An 8,478-nucleotide genomic window follows, 5' to 3' on the forward strand; every position below is an offset into this window, starting at 1 on the left:
GACCACTTGTTCTGTCCATTCTGCAGCTTCTAATCTGTATTTTCGGGGCTGAAAATTGAGTTAAAACAGCCCAGAAATCGCCCCCAGCGTTTTTCTACATTTTCTGCACGTGGCGCATGTGACGCGTCCGCGTCGTCCACGCGTTCGCGTCATTTGTGCAGATTCCAGTCCACGCGATCGCGTCAGACACGCGATCGCGTCATTGCGATTTCCTCCATTCCGCGTGGTCGCGTGAGCCATGCGTCCGCGTCGGTATTCGCTGGTCATCTCCTTGGCTTCTTCTCTTTCTCTGCAGAAACTCCATCAAATTCTGCCAAATGCTACCTAAAATAAACAGTATTATACAAAACTTAAAATAGCATCCATAGTGGCTAAAATATAATTAATTCTTAATTAAATTCAACAATTTAGATGCAAATTCACTAGGAAAAGATAGACAAGATGCTCACGCATCACGGTACCTCTTCAGACTCGTCCTCTTTCACCTCGGGATGCAGCTACTGGGAAGTCGTTGGATCCTCTCTAATTATTTCAGATGCATTTGTGTATAGCCCGACCTGTGGGCTTTGAACTCTTTTATTTTGTAGTTTTATGCTCTTGACTTCTGGATACTTTTGGTTGCTTTTCTGTTAGCAACTTTTTTTAAAAAAAAACAAAGGTAGTTTCTCAGGCTCTTGGGGTCGACTTTAGGTGGCCTCTTGAGTCTTGTTATTATAACAACTTTGTTTCTTTTTGTGGTATGCTTGTCTGCACCTTTCTGACACCTTCTGGAATCTTGGGAGTATTGGAGCCTTGTTGTCCAATCTCTTTTGATTTCCTTTTGTGTTTTATTTTCTATTTTAATTGAGGCTAACTTCGTACAACTAGTCTTCTTTGCCTTCTCTTGATATGGTGCCTGTAATTTGATTTTCTTGAGGTCATGGCTTTCTGGGTCTGACTTGGGGCCCTTATAGCGCCTGCCTTCTGTTGTCCGACTTCTTAAACTTGGTCATGTATTGAAGCTATTTCTAGTAGTCCCTTTTGCTTGGACCTTGGCAGGTCTCTTCCTGTGGGTCATAACTTTTGGTAGCCTTGCCGAGTCGACTTTGTTGTGTCGGTTTCTTCTGAGTTATTTCTAGTAATCCATTTTTCTTGGACCTTGGTCAGGTCTCTTTTATGGATTACTTTTTTCATAACTTCTTTGTTTTGGGCCGACTTCATCATGTCGGTCCCTTATAAGTTATTTCTAGTAATCCATTTTTCTTGGACCTTGGTCAGGTCTCTTTTATGGATTACTTTTTATAACTTTTTGGTTTGGGCCGACTTCATCACGTCGGTCCCTTCTAAGTTATTTTTAGTAATCTATTTTCTTGGACCTTGGTTAGGTCTCTTTTATGGATTACTTTTTATAATTTTTTTGGTTTGGGCCGACTTCATCACATCGGTCCCTTCTAAGTTATTTTTAGTAATCCTCTTTTTTAGCGCTGGCCAGGCCTCTTTCCAGGGATTTACTTTTTATAACTTTGGTTATTGTGGTAGACTGGTCCAACTTCTTTACGTCGGCCTGTCTTTAAGTTATTTTTAGCAACCCATTTTTATTAAGACCTCGTCAGGTCCTTTCCATGGATCACTTTCGATAACTTCTTGCATTATTATGTTTTTGTCGCCTTTTCATCTTTGTCGATTTCGTAGAAATTGGGTTTGATCCCCGTTTGGTCAACCTTTGATGAATTTGGTTTTCATCTTCGTTGGTCTTATCGTGATCGAGCAGTGAATTTGATTTTCACTTTCTGCCGATCTGTAGCTTTATAATCGGGCAATGAATTTTTTGCGTTTCAGATTAATGCGTCTTGATAAGAGGATTTGTAGAGAATCTAAAAACTTTATTCAAAATAAGTCCGGCAGTTCATGGATCTTGGCTTGGTGCCTCATTAAAAAACCCTTTTTAGGAAAAAGAGTGCACCTCATCCTAAGATCTTTGTTACCTTCTGTAATACCTTCTTAAGTTGCAGGCGTGCCATGACCTTGGAAGCTCTCGCCCTTCGAGTTTGGTCAACTTGTAGTATCCCTTTCCGAGCATTTCTATGACTCGGTAAGGTCCTTTCCAATTTGCTGCCAGCTTTCCTTCTCCGGGTCGACTTGTTCCGATATCATTTCGGATTAAGACGAGATCGTTCTCGGAAAAACCTCCCTGTACTACTTTTTGGTTATATCTTGAGGCCATCCGACGTTTTAACGTCTCTTTCTTAATCCAAGCTCTTTCTCGAATTTCTAGAAGTAGGTCGAGTTCCTCCTTTTGAAGTAGGGAATTGGCCTCTTCATTATAGTGGATTACTCTGAGTAATCCTTCTTCGACCTCCACTGGGATCATTGCCTCCATTCCGTAAGCTAATCAGAAAGGTGATTCCTTTGTGGTGGAGTGTGGAGTTGTCCGATATGCCCATAGGACTTGTGGGAGCTCTTCAGCCCAAGCTCCTTTTGCATCCTGTAATCTCCATTTTAGCTCGGCTAATATGACTTTATTGGCGGCCTCTGCCTGTCCATTAGCCTGGGGATGTTCTACGGATGTAAATTGGTGCTTTATTTTCAAGTCGACCACTAATTTTCTGAAGCCTGCGTCTGTGAATTGAGTGTCATTATCTGTGGTGATAGAGTATGGGACCCCAAACCTTGTGACAATGTTTCTATATAGGAATTTTCGACTTCTTTGAGCAGTGGCGTTGGCTAGGGGCTCTGCCTCAATCCATTTTGTAAAATAATCTACGCTGACGATGATGAACTTGACCTGTCCTGATCCTTGAGGGAACGGCCCAAGGAGGTCGAGTCCCCATTTTGCAAATGGCCAGGGTGATGTTACACTGATGAGCTCCTCTGGTGGGGCGATATGAAAATTAGCATGCTTCTGACATGGTGAACATGTCTTTACGAATTCCATTGCCTCTTTTTGCAAAGTTGGCCAATAGAATCCGGCCCGGAGTACTTTTTTGGTGAGGGCTTGTGCTCCAAGATGGTTGGCACAGATGCCACTGTGTACTTCTTCTAAAACTTCTTTTGTATTGGAAGTCGGCGCACATTTTAACAGTGGTGTTGAAACCCCTCTCTTGTATAGAGTATTATTTATGATGGTGTAGTATTGTGCTTCCCATTTTAACCTCTTTGCCTCCTTTTTATCTGTAGGGAGTGTTTCTGTTTTGAGGTAATTAATTATGGGAGTCATCCATCCTTGATCCAGACCTGTTATGGCTAGGATTTTTTCTTCTTCTGAGATTGACGGGTTTTGCAGCATCTCTTGGATGAGACTTCTATTGTTGCCCCCTGGTTTGGTGATGGCTAGTTTTGAGAGTGCATCAGCTCGAGCATTCTGTTCTTGGGGTATGTGGCGGACCTCATATTCCCCAAGTTGTCCGAGATGTTCCTTGGTTTTGTCTAAGTACTTTTTCATGGTGGGGTCCTTAGCTTGGTAACTCCCTGCTATTTGTGAGGTGACTACTTGTGAGTCACTGAAGATGATAAGCTTTTGAGCTCCAACTTCTTTAGCCAGCTTCAAACCAGCTAGTAGTGCCTCATACTCACTTGGTTGTTTGAGGCAGGGAACCCGAATTTGAGGGAAAGTTTGATTTGGGTTCTCTGGTCGCTTTCTATTATCACGCCTGCGCCACTTCCAGTTTTGTTTGAGGAACCGTCTACATAGAGATTCCATTCTGTAGGGATTTCTGGGGTGTCCGTGAACTCTGCAATGAAGTCGACCAAATACTGTGATTTGATGGCTGTCCGAGCTTCATATTGAAGGTCAAATTCGGACAACTCGACTGCCCATTGCAAAATTCTTCCTGCTAAATCTGTTTTCTGCAGAATGCCTTTTATGGGCTGGTTGGTCTGAACCTTGATGATATGGGCTTGGAAATATGGGCAAAGTCGTCGAGATGTTAGTATGAGAGCATAAGCAAATTTTTCTATCTTTTGATAGTTCAATTCGGACCCTTGTAATGCTTTGCTGATGAAGTATATAGGTTGTTGTCCACTGTCATCTTCTCGGACCAGTGCTGAGGCTATTGTCCGATTTCCCACCGCGAGGTACAATACAAGTGGTTTGCTTTCGGGGTTAAAAATGAGTTTCTTTCCTGGTCAGGTGGGTACATCGGGATTTGATTGTATCCCGAATAGGCGTCCATAAATGAGAGGTATTTGTATCTGGAGGAGGCATCTACCAGGGCGTCGATACTTGGGAGTGGATAAGGATCTTTTGGGCAAGCTTTGTTGAGATCAGTGTAGTCGGTGCACATCCGCCACTTCCCATTTGATTTTTTCACCAGGACGACATTAGCTAGCCATAGTGGGTACTTAACTTCTCTTATAAATCCTGCCTCCAGTAGTGCTTGTACCTGCTCTTCCACAGCTCGGGATCATTCTGGTCCGAGATTTCTACGTCTCTGCTGTACTGGCCAAGATCCTGGGTAGACTGCCAACTTGTGGCACATTAAGTTAGGGTCTATGCCTGGCATGTCTGCGGCCTTCCATGCAAAGAGGTTGACATTGTCTCTTAAGAACTGTATGAGTGATTCTTTTATGTCTCCTTTTAGGATTGTGCCGATATTATTGTTTTGTCTGGAACATCTCCGATCTGGACTTTTTCTATTTCGCCTTCAGGTTGTGGATGAAGTTCTTCCCGCCCTCGAACTCCCCCGAGTTCGATGGTGTGGAATTCTTCTCCTCTTCCTCTAAGGTTTAGACTTTCGTTATAACAGCGGCGCGCCGTTTTCTGGTCTGCTTTTATCGTAGCTATTCCTTCAGCTATTGGAAACTTCATGCACAGATGTGGAGTCGAGACTACTGCGCTGAGCTAATTTAATGTTGTCCGACCTATTAGGGCATTGTAGGCTGAACTCACGTCGACCACGATGTAATCTATGTTGAGTGTCCTTGACCGGTTTTCTTTTCCAAAGGTTGTGTGTAGTGAGATGTATCCAAGTGGTTGGATTGGAGTGTCTCCTAGCCCGAATAGGCTGTTCGGATATGCTTTGAGTTCTTTTTCTTCCAAGCCGAGTCTGTCGAAGGCAATTTTGAATAAGATATCAGCCGAGCTTCCCTAATCTACTAGTGTGCGGTGGAGACTAGCGTTGGCCAATATGATAGTGATGACCATGGGATCGTTATGCCCCGAGATGATGCCAGCTGCGTCCTCTTTAGTGAAAGTGATAGTGGGGATGTCGGGTGTTTCTTCTCCTCCCTCCACGTGATATACCTCTTTAAGATGTCTTTTGCGAGATGATTTAGAGATTTCTCCTCCCATAAATCCTCCGTGTATCATGTGGACATGTCTCTCTGGTGTACGGGATGATCGTTCAGCTCGTCCGACATCTTCGTCCCTTCTTCTTTTTTTTGGTTCGTCTGCTCAGTTGGCTAAATACCGATCTAGTTTTCCTTCTCTTACCAGTTTTTCTATGACATTTTTCAAGTCGAAGCATTCGTTGGTAGAATGTCCATAAATTCTATGGTATTCACAGTATTCAGTCCAATTTTCTCCTCCTTTCTTGCTTTTAAGTGGGCGAGCTGGGGGTATCTTTTCAGTATGACATACTTCTCGATAGACATCTACAAGAGACACCCAAAGAGGGGTGTAATTGTAGTATTTCTTGATCTTTTCTCCATGCTGATCTTCTTTTTTCTTGGACTCTTTGTCCTTATCCCGGGAAGAATAGGAGAATCCTGATTTTGAGGTCTCCTAGTCGAGAGTTTTCCTCCATGTTGATGTATTTCTCTGCTCGTTCTTGCACTTCATTCAGGGATGTGGGATGTTTTTTTGATATTGAGTGACTAAAAGGTCCCTCTTGTAAGCCATTTGATGAGACCCATAATGGCGGCTTCAGTTGGCAGACTTTGTATGTCCAGACATGCTTTGTTGAATCTTTCCATGTAGCTGCGGAGACTTTCTCGATCTCCTTGCTTGATTCCTAATAGACTTGGGGCATGCTTAGTTTTTGTCTTTCTGGATGGAGAACCTGGCTAGAAACTTTTTGGCTAAATCGTGAAAGCTTGAGATGGACCTAGGGGGCAGATTGTCGAACCATTTAATTGCTATTTTTGTTAAGGTAGTCGAGAAGGCTTTGCAGCGAACTGCATCTGAGGCGTCAGTGAGGTACATTCTACTTCTGAAATTACTGAGGTGATGGCTAGGATCTGACATGCCATCGTATAGAGTCATGTTGGGAGGTTTGAAATCTTTCAGGATTTTGGCTTTCATTATCTCTTTGGTGAACAGATCTTGATCCTTGCGAGAGCTACCTTCGTGGCCGGATCGAGTAGTTTTGGCCTTGAGATCTGCTTCGAGTTTTAGGAGCTCGTCCTCTAACTCGCGGCGTCTCCTAGCTTCCCTTCGTAGGTCTCTTTCGACTTCCCGTTGATACTCGACCTCTTTCTCGAGTTGTTTTAGGCGATCCTGAAGTGCCTCTATGGCTCCCGTGTTTGTAAATTCTTGTCTTTGTTAGGTTGAGAAGTGTCGTCTATTGTAACCTCTGCATTCTTATGTGGTGTTCTGTTCTCCAAATCGGAATTAAGGTCGTTGTCAAGATTGTCCACCATAACGATGGGATGACTTCTAAGTTCCCTGGCAACGGTGCCAATGTTCCGAGGGCTACCTGAAACTGTAGGTCGATCTCAGACGAGATCTTCTGTACTGGTCGGCGATGAGGCGTCCGATTTGTGGACGGTGGTTGGAGCCGCCGTATCCAACTTGTTGGACTTGTTGATGATGCTGATCCTTTGTCACCAGAGGATGGGGGGTACCTACAAGAGACTTCGATACTTAAGTTAGCAAGGGTATTAAGCAGGTTTTTAGTAGAATCAGAGTATGAGTTATACCTGGGTGCTCCAGTGTATTTATAATGGTGAGGAGTGACCTTCTTGGAGATAAGATAGTTATCTTATCTTATCTTATCTTATCTTATCTTTGAGTGAGGTCATCTTATCTTCAAGGAAACCGCCCTTATCTTTGTAGGCTTGGACTGCCTTTGGATTTGGGTCGTGTTCCTCTGTTTGGGCCCTGTTTGGGCTTTTCTTGGTAATTTGGCTGAGCTCTTTGAGAAGAGATCGGATGGTCCTGACCTGAAGAGGTCGGTCAACTTGTCGTTAAACATCCCGAGTTGGACAGCTCGACCCAGGGTATGAACAATTCTCAACAGGGTACTATACGGAAAATCTAAGGGGTCCACAGCCTAAGCCTAATCATTACAAAGCTTAAACAGTAGTTCATACGCAAACAAGCACAAGTACAAGTATATAATAGAGTAGCAATTACATAACAAGTAAGCATTCACAAACAGAGAAAATGCAACAATCAAGTATGATGCATGTTTGATCCTATGGAGATCATTAGCTCATGTGTTGGTTGGCTACCCGCAATCCGACGTTACCTGGGCCAAGTCCGGCTATGGCAACTTCACTGGGTCGGTCGTGCACGGTGTTAGAAATACAATCGTGGCGCTAATAAAAGAATAGCACAAAATACAAGGTGCTCCCAGCGATTAACACTCCATATGGTAGGCGTCCCCACGTTCATATAGTTTCTGTCCAGGCAGGATGGAAGTCCGCTCTACCAAGTATCTCTAGCACCTTACGATCTATAGTTTCCTTTTCTGCAGCACTTCCCAATAAAATTTTATCTCTAAGGGACCTTTCTACCCTTTTTTTATAAAAATTTGTACCTGGTTTCTTTTCGTAAACTGTCTCATCATTGTCATATTTTACCATTTTGTCCTTGGTATTTTTATATATTTTCAATTTTGTCCTTTGTTAACTGACATTGTTTTTCTAGTTTTCTTTAAACTTTTAGTGACGCTTTTACCATTAATGTTATTACTTTATCATTCTACCCTCATATTTTTACTAAAAGACATTATTATCTTTCATTAAGTTAATTAATTATTTTTAATTATTCATTTTATGCCTAAAAGCACCGATTTGCCCCTAATTACTCTAATTTTACTGTTTAACCTTATTTAGCATCAAAATTTTACCGAATTGATACTAATATTTTTCTATAACCAAATTATTCCTAATATTTTATGAATATCAAATTTACCCCTAGTGACCTAAAAGACCATTTCACCTTTTTTTTTAATTTATTTACTTGTTTTAGTTACCGTTTTACTTTTAACTTTTACTATATCTTTTATTTAGGCCCAAAAATTTATTTTAATTACAATTTTGATCCAACTAATTTACATAATTACTAATTTACCTTTAATGACACTATGTTCAGAATTTTACTTTTTTTTTTAAATTCTATGTTTAACCCCTTTTTTTACCCGAAAATGACCATAACACCCTTTTTATTTTTACATACTTGTTTCATAGGATTAAAATCAGTTTTCTATCTTCTTTCTAACCCTATAACACGTCACTTTCCAGGTCTTTTAGGGACTAAATTTTTAGGAGTGCAGTTTTTTTCATTTTTACCTATTTTTAATGACATCTAAGGCTTGAAACTTAAACCCCAAGTAT

Source organism: Arachis ipaensis, chromosome B01 (genome assembly GCF_000816755.2).
Source record: "Arachis ipaensis cultivar K30076 chromosome B01, Araip1.1, whole genome shotgun sequence".
NCBI lineage: Eukaryota > Viridiplantae > Streptophyta > Magnoliopsida > Fabales > Fabaceae > Arachis > Arachis ipaensis.